This window comes from Trichomycterus rosablanca, chromosome 14 (genome assembly GCF_030014385.1).
Source record: "Trichomycterus rosablanca isolate fTriRos1 chromosome 14, fTriRos1.hap1, whole genome shotgun sequence".
Lineage (NCBI taxonomy): Eukaryota > Metazoa > Chordata > Actinopteri > Siluriformes > Trichomycteridae > Trichomycterus > Trichomycterus rosablanca.
Window position 1 is genome coordinate 15850838 of NC_086001.1, and position 26518 is coordinate 15877355.

Sequence of the window (26518 nt, forward strand, 5' to 3'; positions counted from 1 at the left end):
ATGGTGGTGGTGTGTTAGTGTGTGTTGTGCTTGTATGAGTGGATCAGACACGGCAGCGCTGATGGAGTTTTTAAACACCTCACTGTCACTGCTGGGCTGAGAATCGTCCACCAACCAAAAATATCACAGACACTGGTGACCACTGATGAAGGTCTAGAACAGGGGTGCACAACTTCTTTTTACCAAGGGCCGATTTCACATAAACACCTAAACCAGAGGGCCACACATTTCATTTTTACAGATCTGTCCACATGAATTTGTAATACAGTTAGGGCTGGGTGATATTGAAAAAAAAAATCGATTATTTTCAAATGTATTATTGATTCTCGATTGCGATTGCAATTTTTTTTTCTTTTGTATAATTCAATTGAAAAATTTTAATTTAAAAGACTGCAGAAATGCAAAAATAGTAACAGCACCACCTAATTATCCTTTCAAGGAACTCAAACTTTATAACAATAACAATATAACAATAATTAACAATAATTTTAACAAAATAGACATCTTAATTAGCTATATCCTTTATATAGAAAACTCACAAACAACTCACTTTAAATAATGTGCAGCATAAGAAAAGTGCAAAACCACAAACAGTTCTTTACAGGTTTTTTAAAAGGTTTTTATATGGTTTCCACCATATAAGTGAGTCTGTATCAGTATCTACACTGGGGGACATCGAATAAGCACTCAGCTCAGCTTTGATTTTGTCTTCTTGTGACTGGGGGGAGTGGATGGACGGGGCACATTGCACGTCTAACCATATGGACTACAATTCCCATGAGCCCCTGGACTGTCACGTGAATACCACAAGTCCCCGGTCAGCCAATCCTGATCGCGCTCACCGGAGTTTTGATTCAATTCAGCTGTGTTCGGTTCCATGAATCTTATTTAAACTCTTCTGTTTTAGCCTCGTTGTGAAGTTTTGTCGATCGTGTTTGTCTCCTTATTTCTAAATCTAACCATTACCGTGTATAATCCTTGTTGTCTTCCGTTTGCTGCCTGTCTGTTTATCCTCTGGTTTTGGACTCTGCAGGGTTTTGTACACTGTTTTTGCCCTTTTAATATTAAACTTTCCCTGATTTATATTCCGCGAGCGTCTGGTCAGTTTCTGCCTCGTGACATGTTGGTATTTTAATAAAAATATAAAGTATGTAAACAATCGCGATTGTCACATTCTAACATCATGTGAAAACGTTCATTCTAACTAACAGAATTAATCGTGAAAATCGCCCAGCACTAAATACAGTTACATAAAATCAGGTACTTACAAGAAATGTGTTGGTCTGACACCAACTGATTAATGTGGTCGCAAGCACACCAGACAAGAAAATACCTGTATGTCCATTCAGGGTTAAATTTTATATGCTCGAGATCCACTTTTCTTTGTTTACTCGTACTTGGTTTGGACAAACACATGGTACAGCTGAAGTAACTTGTATTTACATCATTTACTTTTCAGTCGCAATTTCATGGAATTACCCGGTGAATTTAAAGTGACAGCATCATTTATTTAAAAATGCATCAGCACTTCATTTGGCGGGCCGGATGTTGTGCACCCCTGGTCTAGAAGATAACACGGTATTTAAAAACTCCAGCAGTACTGCTGTGTCTGATCCACTCATACCAGCACAACACACACTAACACACCACCATCACTGTCAGTGTCACTGTGGTGGTTTTAATGTTATGGCTGATCGGTGTATTTGAGCCTTTTTATTTAGATTTTATTTATTTCATAGCATTTTATTTAGAAAATTCAGTGTATACTTTACAACCGTGTTAATTTTTGAATGCAGTGTTAACTTTTAAACCTAGTGTACACTTCAAAACCCTGTGTAACCTTTTAAATACAGTGTACAATTTTAAACCCAGTGCAAACTTAAACCCAATGTGAACTTCAAAACCCAGAGTAAACTTTAAAATCCATTGTAAACTTTTAATCCCAGTATAAACTGCTAAACCCAATGTAAACTTAGTGTTAAGTTGAAATATATTGTACACTTTTAAACCCAAACTTTTATTTAAGATGAGTGATTAATATTAGCTGCGTGATTAACTACAGTCTTAGTACAGAACTAACAACAAGTTGCAAGTGCATGAGATTTTTCATTCAGCCCACTCACTTTCTAAACTGCTTATCCTAATCAGGGTTGTGGGAGGGCTGGAGCCTATCCCAGCTCTCAATGGGCGCAAGGCACACAGAAACACCCTGGACAGTAGTGGTGGTAAATTCGGTTCATTTTATGGACTCGGGTTAATCTGAGTCACTCAGTAATGTGATCCGGTTCACTTGAATCACTTGAGTCACTCACTGCTCTTCATTACTGTGGACAATTTTTTATAGACTGGTGCTTTATTCCTCCACCAGTCTATAGGGTCAGCCATATGGGGTACAAGCAGCTCTGCAAAAAAAACCTTTCATTTCCAGCATAACCTCAGTGAGAAGGTTTTGAATCACTGGTCGTAGGCTTGTGGCCCTCCATGGTGGCTAAGTGGGTAGCACTGTCGCCTCACAGCAAGAAGGTCCTGGGTTCGATCCCCAGGTGTTCTCCCCGTGTCCGCGTGGGTTTCCTCCGGGTGCTCCGGTTTTCTCCCACAGTTCAAAGACATGCAAGTGGAGTGAACTGAAGACACTAAATTGTCCATGACTGTGTTCGTTATAACCTTGTGAACTGATGAATCTTGTGTAATGAGTAACTACCGTTCCTGTCATGAATGTAACCAAAGTGTAAAACATGACGTTAAAATCCTAATAAACAAACAAACATTGCGTTCATTCACAAATGCAGGCTTTTTGAACCGTGGGTCCAACAGGGTGGCTTCTGCCAGTACGTGGACCTTTTCAATCTGCTCATTTGCCAGTCTGCTCACTTGCCTTGTGTACTTAGCAGCAGCCAGTCAGAGGACTCATAGGATCCGGGTTAATTGAGACCTCGGACTCGTGATTCCTGATTCAGTACAAAGATTCGAATCATTAACCCGGTTGATTCTTGGACCGCCCAGCTCTACTGGACAGTGCGCCAGTCCATTTCAGGGCAGATATAAACACAAACACATTCACACCTTTATACACACACACACACACACACACATCTAAAGGCAATTTTGTATCTCCAGTTAACCAGACTGCATGTCCTTGGACTGTGAAAAGACACCAGAGCTCCTGGTGGAAACCCATGCGGACATGAGGAGAACGTGCAAACATGCAAACTCTACACAAAAACAACCCAGACTGCTCCACCTAGGAATCGAACCCAGGACCTTCTTGCTTTAAGGCGACAGTACTACCCACTGAGCCACTGTGCCATCTGAAAAACAGTCTCACCTATAATAATTCACCAAATAGCTGGTTAACTTGGATAGTTAGTGTCAAGTGGAGTAGATTAGTTTAATCATTGCAAATGGCAATTTGGTTCACATTCATGTATAATGTCAAAAATGTTGTGTATTCATCTATAATAGTGTATAACCACTATAATCATATAAAATCTAATATAATAAAATATATGGGTCTATATTAAATGTTATTATATTAAGTTATATAATCATATCCAGAAACTGCATTCTGTTTGACGCACTACATGAAAGCATTTTAAACAATGGTGAAAATGATGTACAATTTAATTCTCAGAAAGTGTGAACATGGTCAGTCGACCCGTCTTTATGTTGTAAACAGAAAAGCTTATAAAAGCAAAACACTTTGAAAAGAAAGGGTCAGGATCCTTACTTTAAAAGTTAGCAATAACTCACAGCCCTACCACAACAGACTGAAATAGCTCTGTGTGTTTTAAAAGCCCAGCTTTTCAACACATCATTCATTGCAGCTATAAAAGCTCTGCAGCCATTTGTAGGATGTAATTTCTTTTAAAGTGGCCTATAGCACTGTCTTCAATTTGCAAACAAAATTACAGCCAGGCATTCTGCCAACAAGCCGACTACTCAATAACATTTGACACAGGTATAGATTTATACTGACACTCTCACATTAACCCTGGTTCACTTCTTTTACTTAAGCTGTCCACCTCAGCAGCAGTAAAATCGCTGTGTGAGCTTATGGCTGGTAACCTTAAACTTTTCTCAATACTGCACTATCACCATTGAAAAGATCCACAGTGCAATTCTTTTCCATGTCATCTAAGTCTAACTGATTAGCGTTGGTCGCATGGGTTTCCTCCAGATGTGCCGGTTTCCTCCCACAAATCCAAAGACATGCAGTCAGAATGGAATAAGAGTTACTAAAAATTGCCCTAGGTGTGAGTGTATGTTTCCGAGGTGTTTCTTGCCTTTCGCCCAACGAATCAGCCCACTGTGACCAGGATGAAGTGGTGACAATGAATGAATAAATAAAATATCGTGTCCTAGATGAGACAAGACAGGGAGGACACACAAGCAGATGCTACACAAAATATTTAACAATAACAAATAACACAAGACAAAACTCGCCAACACATGACCTAAGCTAAATGCTAAGCTAACTGCTAAACTAAACACACATTAAACCTGACTATACTATTCTAGACCCTAAGCTTAGCTAACCATGCTAAAGTTAAACATGAACAATACTAACACAAAACAAGACTTCTAAACATGAACACCAAACCAATACATGAGCATGACAAACCAAAAGCATGACAGTCAAAACCAAAATAGTCTCCGATGAAGGATCCACAGCTGCTCCCTTAAATGCCCTGAGCATTACCTGCAACGAGGAGCAGCTGTGGATCATTAGCTTCATTGACCAATCATTATGAGGAGGCGTTGGCCTGACATCATAAACAAAGCCTCCTCCACTTTGTGCTCTCAGAGACATGGGTGTGGCACCTACACACTAAACATGCTCTGGGAGCACAGAGGGGCTGAATTCTTGACAATACTGCACTATTGTGAACATGATCACCACTGAAAAGATCCACGGTTTGGATGTTTTTTATGTTATCTAAGTCTAAATGATTAGTGTTTAAGCATTAACATCTATCGCATATCCCAGCTTGTTTGGAAGCTGAGGTCAGAGTGCAGGGTCAGCCATTGCACAACACCCCTGAAGCAGAGAGGGTTAAGGGCCTTGCTCAAGGGCCAAACAGTGGCTGCATGGGAGAGCTGGGATTCGAACTGTGAACTTTCAGTTAATAGTCCAAAGCTCTTCCCACTAGGCTTCCACTGCCCTATTGACAATAGTCAGGGTCTGGTTTCTCTCAAAGTTTCTTCCTGTAATTTTAAGGGAGTTTTTTTTTTCTTGCACTGTCGCCCTTGGCTTGCTTAACTGGGGTTTTTGGTCAGTCGGTCATGGATTCTATAAAGTTGCTTTGAGACAATGTCTATTGTAAAAAGCACTATATAAATAAAATTGACTTTCTTGACCTACAGGGAAGGGTAGAGCAATACAAAAATGCACACACAGTGTAAATCACAAGGTAACTGTAGCAGGCATATGTCAACATAAATCGCGCACACTTGAGGCATAATATAAATTTTTAAAAAATGTGGACATTTCCAGAAAAAGAGAGGACCTAAGGTCACCCTCTTATACCCATTCATCACTTGCTTTAATTTCTCTCACACACGACACTAATGGCTTTAGATTGGCTTTGTTAAGTGTCGAGAAAAAAAAGCGTTAGTCTAGTTATCTCCCATTAGCTAATCTATCGGGAAAGAAAAGAATGGAACAAACTATTCTCATTAGCAATCAACATTCATTTTGATCTAGCAGTGTTGTGCGTATTAATCACTGAAGACAGGACTCCATGCTAGCAATGCAGCATTAATCTGTGCAATGCTAGCACAGAAATTGATGATGATGAATCACTGCGTTTATGAAGTCAGTCTCTGTTAGCATCAGCATAGACGAGTGCTCAGCGTGCAATCCTGGTGATTTTTACCAAACCTCACCACTGTTTGGGGTTCAGCAGGAACTTTCAATAAAAATACATTTGTCATGCATTGTCCTATCCAAAAACTATACTATGACAAAAATCAACAACATACACCGATCAGCCATAACATTAAAACCACCTCCTTGTTTCTACACTCACTGTCCATTTTATCAGCTCCACTTACCATATAGAAGCACTTTGTAGTTCTACAATTACTATAGTCCATCTATTTCTCTACATATCTTTAAAACCTGCTTTCACCCTGTTTTTCAATGGTCAGGACCACCACAGAGCAGGTATTATTTAGATGGTGGATGATTCTCAGCACTGCAGTGACACTGACATGGTGGTGGTGTGTTAGTGTGTGTTGTGCTGGTATGAGTGGATCAGACACAGAAAAGGTCAAGACATTATTATTATTTTTTTATTATTATTATTTTCACTAACCCTTTTCTCTGGGGTCACTGAGAGTCCGGCACCACCTAAATACATTGCACACTAAGCAGAAAATCCTGGACAGAACACTAGTCCATCAAAAAACTATTCAATGTCAGTTTATAACAATACCAATGGCCAATCCACCTTTTATTGTTTAGGGGGTAAAATGTATTACATGGAGAAAACACATTTTGATACAAGAATAACTGGATACATTTCTCACAAGTGGTTTCCAGAAATGAGAATTAAACCCACTAAGGTTTATTAAGTATTATTTAAACGATTAACAGTTCCAGGTAAACAAATTACTATGTTTTTTTGTATCTGGTTTAGCAAATATTTTGGAGTAGATTTAATTTTTTCTGGCTTGAGGAGGGGTTTTGTTGTGAAGGTGATGGCCTAAACACAGTTGCCAGCCCTTGGGGCATGGATAGCATGTGAGTACTATCAATAATCTCTTTGGACTGCACAGAATGGTAAATTGCCTGCATTAAATAGAAGCCTGTGCATTTAAGGACTTTGTTATTTTTAGAACGGTGCCAAGCACTGGCAGTGGGCTCAGTGATGTTAGTTTCTCAGTAGAATCCAGTCCTAAAACTATTCAGCTGTATGACTGTGTTGTCACATATTTATTACCACTCACAGATGTAAACTAACCCAGAAAGTGTGTTATTCAACCAAACTTAATACTTTTAACAATAAAGATTTTCTAAATTTTAATTGTAATGCCTAGAAACAGGGCATATGTTGCAGATGTTGTGAAAGCCCCTTCTACTCCCAAAAAAAAGCTTTATCTCCCTGTTCCACTGTCAGCTGTGCAATCCCAGTGCGTCAGTTAACCTGAGTACTAACACCTGATACTCATCCCACGCCTCATCAAGCCTGCCATATATCCCAGTCCAATTCAGTGACTCGTCGCACAGCACTGCACCTTCCATGTGCTTTGGCTCTGCCCAGTTTCATGTTCCTATATACAGGTCCTTCTCAAAAAATTAGCATATTGTGATAAAGTTCATTATTTTCCATAATGTAATGATAAAAATTAAACTTTCATATATTTTAGATTCATTGCACACCAACTGAAATATTTCAGGTATTTTATTGTTTTAATACTGATGATTTTGGCATACAGCTCATGAAACCCCAAAAAATCTCAAAAAATTAGCATATTTCATCCGACCAATAAAAGAAAAGTGTTTTTAATACAAAAAAAGTCAACCTTCAAATAATTATGTTCAGTTATGCACTCAATACTTGGTCGGGAATCCTTTTGCAGAAATGACTGCTTCAATGCGGCGTGGCATGGAGGCAATCAGCCTGTGGCACTGCTGAGGTGTTATGGAGGCCCAGGATGCTTCGATAGCGGCCTTAAGCTCATCCAGAGTGTTGGGTCTTGTGTCTCTCAACTTTCTCTTCACAATATCCCACAGATTCTCTATGGGGTTCAGGTCAGGAGAGTTGGCAGGCCAATTGAGCACAGTAATACCATGGTCAGTAAACCATTCACCAGTGGTTTTGGCACTGTGAGCAGGTGCCAGGTCGTGCTGAAAAATGAAATCTTCATCTCCATAAAGCTTTTCAGCAGATGGAAGCATGAAGTGCTCCAAAATCTCCTGATAGCTAGCTGCATTGACCCTGCACTTGATAAAACACAGTGGACCAACACCAGCAGCTGACATGGCACCCCAGACCATCACTGACTGTGGGTACTTGACACTGGACTTCAGGCATTTTGGCATTTCCTTCTGCCCAGTCTTCCTCCAGACTCTGGCACCTTGATTTCCGAATGACATGCAAAATTTGCTTTCATCCGAAAACAGTACTTTGGACCACTGAGCAACAGTCCAGTGCTGCTTCTCTGTAGCCCAGGTCAGGCGCTTCTGCCGCTGTTTCTGGTTCAAAAGTGGCTTGACCTGGGGAATGTGGCACCTGTAGCCCATTTCCTGCACACGCATGTGCACGGTGGCTCTGGATGTTTCTACTCCAGACTCAGTCCACTGCTTCCGCAGGTCCCCCAAGGTCTGGAATCGGCCCTTCTCCACAATCTTCCTCAGGGTCCGGTCACCTCTTCTCGTTGTGCAGCGTTTTCTGCCACACTTTTTCCTTCCCACAGACTTCCCACTGAGGTGCCTTGATACAGCACTCTGGGAACAGCCTATTCGTTCAGAAATTTCTTTCTGTGTCTTACCCTCTTGCTTGAGGGTGTCAATGATGGCCTTCTGGACAGCAGTCAGGTCGGCAGTCCTACCCATGATTGCAGTTTTGAGTAATGAACCAGGCTGGGAGTTTTTAAAAGCCTCAGGAATCTTTTGCAGGTGTTTAGAGTTAATTCGTTGATTCAGATGATTAGGTTAATAGCTCGTTTAGAGAACCTTTTCATGATATGCTAATTTTTTGAGATAGGAATTTTGGGTTTTCATGAGCTGTATGCCAAAATCATCAGTATTAAAACAATAAAAGACCTGAAATATTTCAGTTGGTGTGCAATGAATCTAAAATATATGAAAGTTTAATTTTTATCATTACATTATGGAAAATAATGAACTTCATCACAATATGCTAATTTTTTGAGAAGGACCTGTACATACACTGATCAGCCATAACATTAAAACCACTCACTGCCCATTTTATCATATAGAAGCACTTTGTAGCTCCACAATTACTGACTGTCATCCATCTGTTTCTCTACATGCTTTGTTAGCCCCCTTTCATGCTGTTTTTTAACGGTCAGGACTTTCCCAGGACCACCACAGAGTAGGTATTATTTAGGTGGTGGATCATTCTCAGCACTGCAGTGACACTGACATGGTGGTGGTGTGTTAGTATGTGTTGTGCTGGTATGAGTGGATCAAACACAGCAATGCTGATTGAGTTTTTAAACACCTCACTGTCACTGCTGGACTGAGAATAGTCCACCAACCAAAAATATCCAGCCAACAGCACCCCATGGGCAGCGTCCTGTGACCACTGATGAAGGTCTAGAAGATGACCAACTCAAACAGCAGCAATAGATGAGCCAAAACCTCCCTCTGCAGCAGTAACAACATCTTCTTTGTCACCCGATCTTTACCTGATGAATTTACTCTCTCTCTTTTAGCTGCAGTTTCATGTTTTGCTGAACTTGCACCTTTATTTGACACTGACACGTCAGCTTTGCAGGTCAGGCAAGACCTGCAAGAAGTGTGAAAAGGTGGGATCTAAAGACACGCAAAAAACTACAAACTACAAAAGCTGAATCCCGGAATCCCTTTTGTTTTCTTCTACATCATATTTCTTGTGGGAGGGTGTTAAACAGTTTGGGAGCGTATACACTAAACGATTCCTCACTTTTATGATTTGATTGTGGAACAGAAAGTAGTTCTGTGTTTGATCAGACTGCTGTGGAGCGTACTCGCAGGCAGGTGCTAACCCATTAATCGTCTTAAAAAGTAATAAATGAACCTTAAAATGAATTCTGCATTGAACAGGAAACCAATGAAGTGTTGCTAACACGAGGATAATATCTTTATTCTTTCATGTGTCCGGGTTAGAACTCTCAGTGCTGCGCTCTGTACACGGTGTAATTTATCTACACTCTTTTTAAGGAACAAGGCAGTACAATAACACATGCAGGAGAACACAAATGCATTAAGCAACTTCATAGCATCATGTAGAGCGACCGTTTTTTAAAAATAATTTAAGTTACTATTTAAGTTACAATTTTAATTTAGGATTAATACTGAGGTCAAGGTAAACAGAACAAGGATCAATATGTTATTGTCAGTCTGAGGTCATTGACTACTTTTACTAGGTCTGACCTGAAACCTGACTAAAATTTTTCATATCTTTTACTAAACTGGCAAACATACTGTTGCTGATAACGGTCTGGATGGTCCTTTTCGTCTTTGGTCCGGAGCACACGGCGTCCATTTTATTCCAAAAAAGACCTGGAATGCTGATTCGTCTGACCACAATACACGTTTCCACTGTGTGATGGTCCATCCTAGATGTCTTTGAGCCCAAAGAAGTCGATGCCGCTTCTGGACATGGTTAACATTAGGCTTCTTTTTTGCACAGTAAAGTTTTAAGTGGCATTTGTGCATGTAACTCTGTATTGTAGAGCTTAATAAAGGTTGGCCAAAGTAATCCCTCACCCATGTGGTTATATCAGCTATTGTTGAGTTCTTGATGCAGTGCCGTCTGAGGGATCGAAGATCACGGGCGTTCAGCTTAAACTTGCACCCTTGGCCATTACGCACTGATATTCCTCCCGATTCCTTGAATCATTTAATGATATTATGCACTGTAGAGGAAGAAATATGCAAATTCCTTCCAATCTTTCTTTCATGTACAATGTTTCTAAACATTTCAATTATTTTCTCACATTTGTTGACAAACTGGAGATCCTCTGATCATCTTTGCTTATCAAAGACTCAGCCTTACATGGATGCTGCTTTTTTACTGAACCATGATTACAATCACCTGTTGACATCACCTGTTTAAAATCACATAATTATTTAGTTTTTTCACCTTATTACTAGCCCTAAATTGCCCCGTCCCAACTTTTTTTGGAATGTCTTGCAGGTCTGAAATGCAGGAATGGATGTTTATTAATAAATGAAATGAAGTTGAGCAGATACAACATGAAATATTTCAGGTTCATCCTGTCTGCAATCAAATAAAAGTCAAAGTAAATGTAAGGAACACTGTGTTTTTATTTTATTTGCATTTTCCATACTGTCCCAGCATTTTCTGATTTGGGGTTGTATAATTTAACACAACATCGGTATCCACAAAAAGGCTGAGTCTTTTAAAAGCAAAGATGGACAGAAGACAGAGGAGTTTTTGTCCCAGTTTTTTCTGATTTGTGGTTATAAGTCATGTTACTTAAGAAGGGGTCTTACAGCAGCAGTTTTAGATGAGCCCTAAAAACAGCCTGATTATAAGGAATAAGGAACTGTTTACAATATTTAAAACATAGCTGTGATTTAAAACCTGTTTAACAAGGAAGTTTGGAACTGGACTCTAAGGTCCATGTAGTAAATGAGAAATAATATTACGTCATTGGTTATTGCAACACAAGTTGGCTCAAAAGTGTTACCAATGTAATAGAACCTTTACGTAATTATTTTTGGCTAAGCTCAGTTACCTGCTTATTTAAGAATTTACTTCTAAGCTACTTAATAACCAAGTTTTAAACCAGCATGTTAGAATAATATTAGCGAGACACATTCAGACTTAAGCTGAAAGTCTCATGGAGGAAGATGATAACCACTGAGCAAGTTTACAGGATGGCCATAACAGAAAAGGAGCTAATGAAACTATATCTGAATGTAACATTAGTTACATTGTTTTGGCCATGTGATGAGGCACTCTCATGACAACAATAAAGGCAGTTTTGTGACAGGACTTGTGGAAGGACTCAGAGGACTAGAAAGACTTCTATCTAGCTCTCGTGGAAGACAGACGCACTTTTCCCTCCTCCTCCCTTATCTTCCCTGCTTGGCTTCTCCTGTATCGTCTTGTCTCGTCTACTCTGCTCTACAGAGATTTTTCTAGCACTGCTCCTCAAAGAACAAATTATGGAATTGGTTAAATGGTCTCTGAATGCTATTGACACCATCTTCTCATCGAGAAGTTCGGGTTCGGGGGAACCCACATGCCCCGACGGAACGCAGATGGCAGGATACGCGATGGACTCGTGGGGAAAGTGGAGGGTCGTGTGCCTGGCACCTCTTTCGTTGGAGGACGTAGAGGATGTTTATCTATTCGGAACCTTGATTGTGGGGTTTTTGCTGATTGGATTAGGCTTCGCCCTGCTGTATCGGGAAATTAAAAGAGTTGGGTCAGTTGTCGAAGGTCCCCAGAAACTGCCCAATTTGATTGATATGGTGGGCAAAGCCGTTGGAACTCAGACTGGGATTATTAATCGCAATATGGATTTCATCTTGGAGAAACTTACGGCTTTGCGAAATGAGGTGAACCAGAGACGCATTAATTCTGAGAGTTCGTGTTAAAATTTTATAGTGCTCAGACAAAACAAGAGTCATTTCTGCTCTTGGCTCCCCTGTTATCAGCAACGGCCTAGCTGATAAGGAAATTCCTCCAGAGGACTTGTTGCTATGTACCTACCCTGCCTCCACTGACTGTTTTCATTCTGGGCAGTAAGAGCTGTAAACAGCCATGTTATCGCGAACTTTGTACAGACTTTTTTTCTTGCTGACAGAACTCTCCTAACCCCAACCAACGTCTCCACTCTCAGCTTCATTCCACCACTATGGTAGGACAGGTCCGTAGCGCGCGCTGGTATACTGTAGCTGCGAATCGCCGGATGGCTGCCTCCCGTAGTGGTTACTTTTTCACATCCCCACATCCCTAACCCGTGGCTGGTTGTGTGATTATGTTATGTTATGTTTATATGTGCTTGTGTGCTGTAAGGGTTTTTTTTTTTTTCGTGTTACCATAGTGTGCTCCTTAAGGGAACACAATCTGGTGTCTGGTTTTATTTATCTCCTACTTTCCCTATGTGTTCATTATTTCTTGTTTTCTTATCCTGTCTTCCTGTCCTGTCTCTCCCTTGTCATTGAATGTTCTGGACAGGTTGATGGCTAATTTCGCTGTAATTGTACATGCTGCAATTTATAGTGACAATAAAGTACTACTACTAGACCAAGATAAAGCTGTATTGCCAACAATGACATTAATTGCATTATTAGGGGTGAGTCTGCTGCAGGCGACTTAACACAGAGGGCATTGAAAAAAGCTGACCCACCTGTGCAGCCACTCTTGGTGTTGGGACGTGACGTAGCGTGACATAATGGGACAGCTAGTTTACCTACAACAATAATATTTATGTACATGTTATTATTCTTACTCTCTGCATTAAATCATAAAACAAGCTAGAAAATTTAGCACTACAAAATGGAAAGAAACAGACACACAAAAGAAACAGAAGCCAAGGGCAATGTGAAGTTGATTGTACTGTATATTATCTGCCAGACTGTGTTGTGTGCAGGGTATTTACAAAACCCCTCCAGTAAAACCTGCTCATACCTTCCATACGGACCAGTCTGGCAATTACCATAAGCACACAACAAAGCACACAACACCTTTGCACCGCCCTTGGCTTATATTTGCATTTGTGTGTGTGTGTGTGTGTGTGTGTGTTTCTACTGCCACTAATGTGTTCTAATATCTACTGTCATACTAATATATATGTATTCATTTATTTATTAATTCATTCAAAAACAAAGGGCAATACTACAATACAAACTACACCTACACAGCATGTTACCTTAAACAGGGACAGAAAGCAGACAGAAGTACAGAGCTAATGAAATGGATCATTGAGAACAGGTCAAACACATTAAGGAATTAACCAATAAAAATAATGAGATGGAGAAACGAAAGCAAAACAAAAAATGTGATTATGTTGCTGCGGACACTGTGATGCCATGACTGAAACTGTGAGATTTATCCATTCATTCATTGGGTGCTTGGGTGGCACATAGGTGTAACGCCGGGCAACTAGACACAGACATGATTGGCTAATATCTGCCAGTTGGGAGGGCTAAAAGGATTCCTCAGCGTCTGCCGGCTGGTCGATGTCACCTGCACAAAGACGGGAGATAATAAAGATCAGTGCGTGACTCTACATGCGCAATACTGATCCCTGTATGAACTCGCCTAGGGCAGGTGAAAAGAAGTGGTTGGCACTACACACTTGTCAGAGGGGGAGAGGGGGGTACAGCCCTCTTCAGCCAGAGTAGGAGTTTAAAGCAGTTGAAGAGATATTACTGGTAGAAAAAGGACAAATACATAAATATACATAAAAATGCAGTAACAATTAAAGTGAATTCCCATTTAACTAATAATAACTATGTACTTTTACACATTTTACAATAAATACTAGCATTAAGTGACATATGAATCTATTTTTCTAAATATACATATTAAGGACAGTGAAATTTTAGTTTCTAATTCTAAATATTTCATTATTTATATAAATAACATATAATATAATATAATATTTTTATAGAATTTTATGATATAAAATTCTATAAAATAATAAAATTAAGAGAACAAAAGCAAAAGTTGACCTGTTCTGGTGTTGGCGTTCTTGTAGAAGATGTGACTGTACATAATTCAGTGGTCTGTAAGCTAGGATTAGTCACCACTGTGTCTCAGTCTGACCTTAGCTGTCGTTTAAGTCCTCTGGATTATAGTGTTATTGCTACCTGCTGTATTAGTACTGGGCAATTTGCTTCCAGCAGCTGCCCTCCTTCCCTTTACACAGAAACTTTAAATTACATTCCATTTAAAAAGACTTTTCTTATATTCTAATGTTCTTATTATATATATATATATATATATATACATATATATATATATATATATATATATACATATATATATATATATATACAGTGTATCACAAAAGTGAGTACACCCCTCACATTTCTGCAGATATTTAAGTATATCTTTTCATGGGACAACACTGACAAAATGACACTTTGACACAATGAAAAGTAGTCTGTGTGCAGCTTATATAACAGTGTAAATTTATTCTTCCCTCAAAATAACTCAATATACAGCCATTAATGTCTAAACCACCGGCAACAAAAGTGAGTACACCCCTTAGTGAAAGTTCCTGAAGTGTCAATATTTTGTGTGGCCACCATTATTTCTTAGAACTGCCTTAACTCTCCTGGGCATGGAGTTTACCAGAGCTTCACAGGTTGCCACTGGAATGCTTTTCCACTCCTCCATGACGACATCACGGAGCTGGCGGATATTCGAGACTTTGCGCTCCTCCACCTTCCGTTTGAGGATGCCCCAAAGATGTTCTATTGGGTTTAGGTCTGGAGACATGCTTGGCCAGTCCATCACCTTTACTCTCAGCCTCTTCAATAAAGCAGTGGTCGTCTTAGAGGTGTGTTTGGGGTCATTATCATGCTGGAACACTGCCCTGCGACCCAGTTTCCGGAGGGAGGGGATCATTCTCTGCTTCAGTATTTCACAGTACATATTGGAGTTCATGTGTCCCTCAATGAAATGTAACTCCCCAACACCTGCTGCACTCATGCAGCCCCAGACCATGGCATTCCCACCACCATGCTTGACTGTAGGCATGACACACTTATCTTTGTACTCCTCACCTGATTGCCGCCACACATGCTTGAGACCATCTGAACCAAACAAATTAATCTTGGTCTCATCAGACCATAGGACATGGTTCCAGTAATCCATGTCCTTTGTTGACATGTCTTCAGCAAACTGTTTGTGGGCTTTCTTGTGTAGAGACTTCAGAAGAGGCTTCCTTCTGGGGTTACAGCCATGCAGACCAGTTTGATGGAGTGTGTGGCGTATGGTCTGAGCACTGACAGGCTGACCCCCCACCTTTTCAATCTCTGCAGCAATGCTGACAGCACTCCTGCGCCTATCTTTCAAAGACAGCAGTTGGATGTGACGCTGAGCACGTGCACTCAGCTTCTTTGGACGACCAACGCGAGGTCTGTTCTAAGTGGACCCTGCTCTTTTAAAATGCTGGATGATCTTGGCCACTGTGCTGCAGCTCAGTTTCAGGGTGTTGGCATCTTCTTGTAGCCTTGGCCATCTTCATGTAGCGCAACAATTCGTCTTTTAAGATCCTCAGAGAGTTCTTTGCCATGAGGTGCCATGTTGGAACTTTCAGTGACCAGTATGAGAGAGTGTGAGAGCTGTACTACTAAATTGAACACACCTGCTCCCTATGCACACCTGAGACCTAGTAACACTAACAAATCACATGACATTTTGGAGGGAAAATGACAAGCAGTGCTCAATTTGGACATTTAGGGGTGTAGTCTCTTAGGGGTGTACTCACTTTTGTTGCCGGTGGTTTAGACATTAATGGCTGTATATTGAGTTATTTTGAGGGAAGAATAAATTTACACTGTTATATAAGCTGCACACAGACTACTTTTCATTGTGTCAAAGTGTCATTTTGTCAGTGTTGTCCCATGAAAAGATATACTTAAATATCTGCAGAAATGTGAGGGGTGTACTCACTTTTGTGATACACTGTATATATATATATGTCAAAATGTCATGTGATTTGTTAGTGTTACTAGGTCTCAGGTGTGCATAGGGAGCAGGTGTGTTCAATTTAGTAGTACAGCTCTCACACTCTCTCATACTGGTCACTGAAAGTTCCAACATGGCACCTCATGGCAAAGAACTCTCTGAGGATCTTAAAAGACGAATTGTTGCGCTACATGAAGATGGCCAAGGCTACAAGAAGATTGCCAACACCCTGAAACTGAGCTGCAGCACAGTGGCCAAGATCATCCAGCGTTTTAAAAGAGCAGGGTCCACTCAGAACAGACCTCGCGTTGGTCGTCCAAAGAAGCTGAGTGCACGTGCTCAGCGTCACATCCAACTGCTGTCTTTGAAAGATAGGCGCAGGAGTGCTGTCAGCATTGCTGCAGAGATTGAAAAGGTGGGGGGTCAGCCTGTCAGTGCTCAGACCATACGCCGCACACTACATCAAATTGGTCTGCATGGCTGTCACCCCAGAAGGAAGCCTCTTCTGAAGTCTCTACACAAGAAAGCCCGCAAACAGTTTGCTGAAGACATGTCAACAAAGGACATGGATTACTGGAACCATGTCCTATGGTCTGATGAGACCAAGATTAATTTGTTTGGTTCAGATGGTCTCAAGCATGTGTGGCGGCAATCAGGTGAGGAGTACAAAGATAAGTGTGTCATGCCTACAGTCAAGCATGGTGGTGGGAATGCCATGGTCTGGGGCTGCATGAGTGCAGCAGGTGTTGGGGAGTTACATTTCATTGAGGGACACATGAACTCCAATATGTACTGTGAAATACTGAGCAGAGCATGATCCCCTCCCTCCGGAAACTGGGTCGCAGGGCAGTGTTCCAGCATGATAATGACCCCAAACACACCTCTAAGACGACCACTGCTTTATTGAAGAGGCTGAGGGTAAAGGTGATGGACTGGCCAAGCATGTCTCCAGACCTAAACCCAATAGAACATCTTTGGGGCATCCTCAAGCGGAAGGTGGAGGAGCGCAAAGTCTCGAATATCCGCCAGCTCCGTGATGTCGTCATGGAGGAGTGGAAAAGCATTCCAGTGGCAACCTGTGAAGCTCTGGTAAACTCCATGCCCAGGAGAGTTAAGGCAGTTCTGGGAAATAATGGTGGCCACACAAAATATTGACACTTCAGGAACTTTCACTAAGGGGTGTACTAACTTTTGTTGCCGGTGGTTTAGACATTAATGGCTGTATATTGAGTTATTTTGAGGGAAGAATAAATTTACACTGTTATATAAGCTGCACACAGACTACTTTTCATTGTGTCAAAGTGTCATTTTGTCAGTGTTGTCCCATGAAAAGATATACTTAAATATCTGCAGAAATGTGAGGGGTGTACTCACTTTTGTGATACACTGTATATTTATTTTTTTATTATTATTTTTTTTTTTTCTACATGCTTTGTTAGCTCCCTTTCATGCTGTTCTTCAATGGTCAGGACTCTCCCAGGACCACTACAGAGCAGGTATTATTTGGGTGGTGGGTCACTCTCAGCACTGCTGTGACACTGACATGGTGGTGGTGTGTTAGTGTGTGTTGTGCAGTGATGGCATAGTTACCTTTAAAAAGTAACTTAGTTACTTTATTGATTACTTGATTTTAAAAGTAACTGAGTTACTATATTGATTACTTGATTTTAAAAGTAACTAAGTTAGATTACAAGTTACAAGAAAGATAGCGGAAAACTAAGTCCTCTGTTCACAAGTGTAAGTAGGATAAATAAAATGAAATTTTTAGAGACAAATAAATAACAAAAAGACGATAAATATCCAAAATTCTGGCGAGTTGGGTTTGTCTGTAACTATGGTGATATTATGTCATCACGTCCCCACGTGTAGTACGTAGCGGTGTTGTTTGCATACTGCACACTTCTGTACTGAAAGTATGTACTTCTTTACCGGCCGAGTAGTGCATACTTCCTCCAATCTAGTGCATACTCTGTAAGATTCCGGACGCAGCTTGTGACTTAATTGTCGCATAGGCCAGACGTCACTCTCCGAGACGCAAAAATAGTAACGCACAGTAACTTGGATAAGTAACTTTAATCTGATTACTGGATTGGAAATAGTAACTCGTTAGATTACTTGTTACTGAAAAATGTGGTCAGATTAGTTAGTTAGTTACTGACATCAGTGGTGTTGTGCTGGTATGAGTGGATCAGACAGCAATGCTGATGGAGTTTTTAAACACCTCACTGTCACTGTTGGATTGAGAATAGTCCACCAACCAAAAATAACCAGCCAACAACGCCCCGTGGGCAACATCCTGTGACCACTGATGAAATGAAGGTCTAGAAGATGACCAACTCAAACACCAGCAATAGATAAGCGATCGTCTCTGACTTTACATCTACAAGGTGGACCAACTAGGTAGGAGTGTCTAACAGAGTGGACAGTGAGTGGACACGGTATCTGATCCACTCATACCAGCACAACACACACTAACACACTACCACCATGTCAGTGTCACTGCAGTGCTGAGAATGATCCACCACCTAAATAATATATATATATATATATATATAAGATATATACAGTGGGGTCAAAAAGTTTTTAGTCAGCCACTGATTGTGCAAGTTCTCCTACTTAGAAAGATGAGAGAGGTCTGTAATTTTAATCATAGGTACACTTCAACTATGAGAGACATAATGAGAAAAAAAAAATCCAGGAAATCACATTGTAGGATTTTTAAAGAATTTATTTGTAAATGATGGTGGAAAATAAGTATTTGGTCAATAACAAACAAGCAAGATTTCTGGCTCTCACAGACCTGTAATTTCTTCTTTAAGAAGCTCTTCTGTCCTCCACTCGGTACCTGTATTAATGGCACCTGTTTGACATTGTTATCTGTATAAGAGACACCTGTCCACAGCCTCAAACAGTCAGACTCCAAACTCAACCATGGCCAAGACCAAAGAGCTGTCGAAGGACACCAGGAAGAAAATTGTAGACCTGCACCAGGCTGGGAAGAGTGAATCTACAATAGGCAAGCAGGTTGGTGTGAATAAATCAACTGTGGGAGCAATTGTAAGAAAATGGAAGACATAAAAGACCATTGATAATCTCCCTTGGGGTCAAGATCTCATCCCGTGGGGTCAAAATGATCATGAGAACGGTGAGCAAAAATCCCAGAACTACACGGAGGGACCTGATGAATGACCTGCAGAGAGCTGGGACCAGGCTGGGACCAAGTACCAAGGCTACCATCAGTAACACACTACGTCGAGAGGGACTCAAATCCTGCAGTGCCAGGTGTGTCCCCCTGCTTAAGCCAGTACATGTCCAGGCCCATCTGAAGTTTGCCAGAGAGCTTATGAATGATCCAGAAGAGGATTGGGACAATATCATGTGGTCAGATGAAACCAAAATGGAACTTTTTGGTAAAAACTCAACTCGTCGTGTTTGGAGGAAGAAGAATGCTGAGTAAACACCATACCTACTGTGAAGCATGGGGGTGGAAACATCATGCTTTGGGGCTGTTTTTCTGCAAAGGGGACAGGACGACTGATCCGTGTTAAGGGAAGAATGAATGGGGCCATGTATCGTGAGATTTTAAGCCAAAACCTCCTTCCATCAGTGAGAGCATTGAAGATGGAACGTGGCTGGGTCTTCCAGCATGACAATGATCCCAAACACACCGCTCGGGCAACGAAGGAGTGGCTCCGTAAAAAGCATTTCAAGGTCCTGGAGTGGCCTAGCCAGTCTCCAGACCTCAACCCCATAGAAAATGTGTGGAGTCCGTGTTGCCCAGCAACAGCCCCAAAACATCACTGCTCTAGAGGAGATCTGCATGGAGGAATGGGCCAAAATACCAGCTACAGTGTGTGCAAACCTGGTGAAGACTTACAGGAAACGTTTGACCTCTGTCATTGCCAACAAAGGTTATGTTACAAAGTATTGAATTGAACTTTTGTTATTGACCAAATACTTATTTTCCACCATAATTTAAAAAAAAATTCTTTAAAAATCCTACAATGTGATTTCCTGGATTTTTTTTTCTCATTTTGTCTCTCATAGTTGAAGTGTACCTATGATGAAAATTACAGACCTCTCGCATCTTTCTAAGTAGGAGAACTTGCACAATCAGTGGCTGACTAAATACTTTTTGGCCCTTCTGTATATATATATATATATTCCCTGATTTTGTTTGAGGAGTGTATCTTGCTGCTCATCTGCCCTCCGACACATGCGCAGTCCTAGCGGACCACTTCTTTATGCCCGTGCTTTATGCACAGGTGCCTCTACCCACTAACCAGTGTCCTTGCACAGCGTTTGAAGACCCCACCCACTTAGTCCGGCCATTTCCCTGCCCAGCAGACACTGTAGGCTTCTGCATGCACTGCCAATTGTGCTCGCTAGATGGTGCCCATCCGACCGGTAGCAGAGCAGAGACTCGAAACGGGGAGTTTAGAATCTCAGCACTAGTGTGCTACCAGAATATCCTGCTGAACCACCTGGGCGCCAAGATATTTTTTTTTCATTATTAAACGAATAGAAGTGTGATACAGCTGGATGAAAAAAAACTATAGGGAATAGTGCAAATTTACAAGAAGAAGATAGTTCATGAAAAGAGAGCAATAGGTAGGCAATGGTAGAAAAAGAGAAAGAAATGAAATTGACAGAAGGAGAAGAAGCGAGAAAAAAAAAAATGTCTAGCAGCACTTTGCTCCTTTACAGTGGATTCACCTGCTTCCATCTCCCTGTCTGTCAACACCACTAGAGCCCAGAGCTGCAATCTGTATCCAGCAAGTATACCTGTGTGTATGTGTGTGTTCGTGTGTGTGTGTTTGCACACGCAGAACGCTGATGGGAGGCAGTAAAAAGCCAGGTGTTGACTCCCCTACTATATTTTTTCTCCCCTGCCATTGCTGTCTCATTAAAGGATGGTGAGCAGATAGTATAGAGGAAGCAATGAGACACACAAACAGCAGGTTCAGGTTTGCATTATGTCCTTTGGCACTGATAGTTTCATAGACTACAGAGTCAGACTATCAATGTAGGGGGATTCAATTCACTCTAAGAGGCTTCTTTCTCTTCTGTGCTTGCCTGGCTGAAGCAGACTTATTGATTCTTTATTGACAAACAGACAAAGTGTGTTTTCATATGACTTTCCCGTTTGACCTTGAATTTACTGAGGACTGTGAGCCGAATCATTGCTCACAAATGCTTATTTCACTAAATAGGGTCAAATTCCCAGACAGTGGGGTGGAGGTTATATTTGAAATGGTGTTAGAGGGGTGAGTAACTCCATATTAACATGCACATTTTTATAATAGGATGTCCAAGAAGCATAGAAAACTATTAATTTAGGTAATAATGATGATCAAATAAATGAAGCTGTATCTCAGCTGTCCTATTGACCTGGCTGAGCATCTAACAGGCACAAATGATTGTGTCTAAGACAGAGAGGTTGAATTGGTACCTTATTGTTGCTGCAACTACAGCCTTTACTGGCTAGTCCAGACCCCTGATTGAGAGATGGTTGATTTACAGACAGCAATATGCTAGTGTCCGTACAGGATATGGCAATTTGTACCTGCACACATGTCACGGGAAGCCTATGATAGTCTGAGGCTCTCCTTAGTCAGAGCAGAGAAAGTTACAATTCAGGAATTAGACACAACTAATAAAAAAAGGAATCCCTCGACAACCCTTGCCGAGAAATTTGTACCCTTAAACTTGACGTGTGTGCAACTGCGGCTTTGTTCAGCACTTGGCTTAAGCAGTGCGGTAACACATCATTAAAGTTTGAATATGAGACGAATCTGCATTTGTGTGGAATAACCATTAAATACACTCTGAGCTCCACATGTATCTGTGTTTATCTGGATTTTTCTACTGTTTCACTTTTAAACTTGTGTTACAGCTCGGGGTGCTGAGAAATTGTAAGAATCAGCTTTTCCGAGAGTCTAAAATGCTTATCGTTAAAAAAAGCTTAATGTGACGTAATGTATTAAAAGAACGACACAGGAACACTAAACCTCTATTAATTATTACTGCTCATAATTTCTCTCCACTAATGAAATTCCTCGCTCGTTGTTTTAGTACAATAAGTCAGCTTTGTGCACCGCCGTCACACTCCATAGGAAAAATTGCTAAGGAATATAGTATTCCAAGATCAAGCATCTCCATGATTAAGAAGCATAAGGAAACAATATAGAATTAAAGATAATGAACAGTTTTATTGATTTTTAACACCTTGAAACTCAACTCCTTTTAATTTTGACGCCACTGAGAAAGTGAAGATATCAGCTAGATTTTAGAGTTGAAATGCCTACCTAACTATAATCAGAGGACAGCTACATAACCATAAGCTGTTTGGAAGAGTTTCTGCTTTTAAGAACCAACAAACTCAAAGGCATAAAGTTTACCCATTCTATTAGTAAAATTTTCAGTGGGAACATTTTCTATGATGAAATGAGACCAATATAAAGCTTTATTGTCTGTTTTTTACCAGTTTATGCTAGTTAGGGTTGCAGTGGGTGCAACCCACTGACAAAAGGTAGGAAACACCCCAGACAGGTCACCAATTACAAACACACACATTTACACCAAGGACAATTTTAATTAACCTAAATGCATGTTTTTGGACTGTGGGAGGTAACCGGAGCCATCAACAGTGCTACCCACCAAGCCTTCATGCTGCCTTTATCAAGTACCAGCATATTTTCCAGCAAGTCAATGATACAAATTACACCTTAAAATTACATTTACATTTTTGGCATTTAGCAGACGCTTTTATCCAAAGTGACTTACAGTACTGTGACAGTACAGTATATTGTCTAGGCAATTGAGGGTTAAGGGCCTTGCTCAAGGGCCCAACAGTGGCAACCTTGGCAGTGGTGGGGCTTAAATCAGCAACCTTTTGATTGCTAGTCCAGTACCTAACCATATTAACACAAATATGGTTTACTGACTGCAGAATTAAGGTTATATCATCATTTTCCCAGTCTACTGATTTAAACCCTGTAGAAATCTGGCAAAATGACCTAAAGATGAGAGTCCACAAACATGAATCTTGATATCTTATGGCTCCGGAGAGATTCTGTATAGAGGACTGGTCTCTAATTGCTTGGCATGTATTCTCCAGTCTTATGAAGCATTTTTGTAGAATTAGTAGAAGACCTTAAGTTGTTATCATCGCAAAGTAAAGCTGTACAATGTAGTAAGGGTTGTAGGGTAGGGTTAAAATACGTATTATCGTAAAACTATAGTAAGATATGCAACAGATGTGTTTTTGTGAGATGAGCTGCTGGGTTGCTACACCTTTCCGACTGTGTCTGGTTATTTACAAGCAGACAGGCCTGGTAGAGGTCAGGAAAGTGGTGTCTCTCATCTGTAATCATGTGGCGATCGCTGATGTACAAGAGCTACTCAGTACACATGGTTCAGATTTACGATCATCATTCTTTAATAGATGGCAGCCAGCCATGCTTGGCTTCAAGGCCCAACCAGAGTGAGCTGCCAGCAAAGAGGGAAAAAATAGAGTATTCAGTTGTGCTATGTGAATTGTACTGAATATTAGCTTAATAGGCAGGGTGATCCCTAAGTTCATTCTGCTTAGTTTATTTTAGCAGTGTACAGGAAGTGATATGGCTCTTGATTTTACCATAATCAAATAATCAAATATTAATATGTGTTTTTCCTCCAAAAAACTTGTCAGTAATGCAAAATAATACCACAAGACTTCAACAACAATAATTACAGTAAATTACAGAGGAAAATGCCTTTTTTGTCATATATACATATAAACAAGTACAATACAACAAAATTCTTTCTTTGCATATCCCAGCTTGTTTGAAATCTGGGGTCAGAGCGCAGGGTGAGCCACTGGCCCCTGGAGCAGAGAGGGTTAAGGGACTTGCTCAAGGGCCCAACAGTGGCTGCATGGCAGAGTTGGGATTTTCAACCTTTAATTGATAACTCAAAACTCTACCTACTAGGCTACCACTGTCCCCAGTGGTTGTAAATTAAATGCTGTAATGGAAATGTTGTCCTGTAGTGTGACATCATGTAATGTGGTGTGACATCATTTTGAAATTAAATTAAATTAACAAATGAAATTAAATAGCTTTTATAAAAGTACATTTAATCCAGTCCTCTTTTGTTAAACACTGCATATTTATTTAATAAGAAAAACAGCTACAAATAATATGCATATACGGAATATGAATTATACCTTAAATAAAGGGACCCTTAAACTTTGAATAAAACTAAACTCTAAAAAATCTATTTATTAATAATTATTAAATAACATTAAAATAGAACATAAGAAATATTCTTAATGAAAATGAGGAGTTTGCTTAAGAAAATCTGTTTCACCTCCATCTGTCAAGTACCCATATGCTGCCTGATCAACTTTACAAGATAATATGCTTTAAAACATTATAAGTTAGCATGCTCACTAGCAATCAACCTTTCTAACTTAAATTAAACACCACTAACTATGGGGGTAAGTCCTAACGTTTTATAGCTGCTAATATATTTAGTTATATATTTATTTCAGACCAATGTATTGTGGACCAATGCATATTTATATTTATCTTTAATGATCTATAAAAATGTTTAAGATATTTTAACTAATTTAATCTAAGGTAAATACAACAAGTAAATGCAAGATGCAGCAATTACATGATCATTCCATTTATTGAAGATAAAGATTTATTCAAAACCTACACTGTATCAGACCTAAAAAAAAAGCCCCCACTCCCCAAGCATGACCTGGCCATTTAAGATCTCTCCACATCATCTCAATGGGATTTATGTCAGGACTCCAAAATTAATTATTCAGAGGTGGGCTTGCTCGTGTGCTTTGGATCATTGTCCTGCTGCATATTGCATTACTGCATATCCCAACTGCACTTGTGCTTTAGATCACAAACTGACAACTGGACGTTCTTTATCAGTTTGCATATATTTATACAGTATCTTGCCACTGCTACTGGTCCTCCCAGTCTTTAGAGTAATTCTTAACTGCCTCTACAATGTCTTTCTTGCCCATATACTTAATTTGGACTGCCAACCACCAGTGAGGTCGCTGTGATCCTGACAACACTCAAACCCTTATTTATGTATTTATTTATTTTTTGTTCTGTGTGCAGTCTAAAGCAAATGTCTCCAATTGATTTGTAGACACGTCTCAAGGATAACTGATTTATTTATTAGGATTTTAATGTCATGTTTTACACATTTTGGTTATATTTATGACAGGACAGGTAATTTACTCATTGCACATAATTCATCAGTTCACAAGTTTAATGTCAAACTCAGGCAATGGGCAATTTTGCATCTATTCACCTCACTTACACTTGGGATGAAAACCGGAGCTCTGAGAGGAAACCCACGCAGACACAGGGAGAACATGCAAACCCCACACAGAAAGGACCTGGGCCACACCCCACCTGGGGATCAAACCCAGGACCTTCTTGCTGTGAGGTGACAGTGCTACTCACTGAGCCACCGTGTCGCCCTTATGAATAACTAAAGCACACAAAATGTACCTGACCACAAGTAAAATATTTAAATACTTTTGTGACTAATATTTCAGATATAAAAACTGTTTTATTATATCAGCTTTATGATTTTTAGTTATATTTATTTTATTTTTTTTAAATTGTCTTTACCATAAATGTTTACTGATTGGTTTAAGCAATTTTCTTGTGCTTGTTTTAGTACAGGGAAATGTAAAAGAATTATTCTCCATAGTAAAACGTCTATGACATATTAGATTCAAAATTTAATATGCTCAGTTTGAGGTATATAATTAAACAGGCATATACGTACATTAGGATTTTTCTCCACTTCCAGCCATACACTATATGGTCCTCTTTTGTTTCATTCTAATGCCAATTATTTGTAGCTTTTGTACAGTATGATAGATTTTCTCTTAATCTGTGATGGACAGCTGATTGTTATGAACCTAACTAAACACATCATTAACAAGCATAATGAGTGTTGCTGCTGCTGGATTCACTTGCAGCCAATCAGCCCTAATAAGGCTGAAGTAAGCCATCTCACTGACCTCTTTAGAACACATCCAAGGGGAAATGTGTCTTTAATTGAGACCAAGAGTGCTTAGTGTTCCCATTAGGGAAGCCTACAGCACTTTACTTAGCCAGTTACCAGTGTAATTAAAG

At 40.1% G+C, this 26518-nt stretch overlaps 1 protein-coding gene and 1 long non-coding RNA gene across 3 annotated transcripts in view; one reads left to right on the top strand and one right to left on the bottom strand.

Annotated features, from left to right (window-relative positions):
- Positions 1-1344, bottom strand: part of LOC134326053 (uncharacterized) — a 31392-nt gene extending 30048 nt beyond the window's left edge. Inside the window, exon 1 of the long non-coding RNA XR_010014472.1 lies at positions 1269-1344. This is a non-coding gene — a long non-coding RNA (uncharacterized LOC134326053). The remainder of the gene's footprint in view (positions 1-1268) is intronic.
- nrxn2b (neurexin 2b) overlaps positions 1-26518 on the top strand; it is an 810738-nt gene that overhangs the window by 307829 nt on the left and 476391 nt on the right. The gene's annotated exons all lie outside the window — the stretch shown is intronic.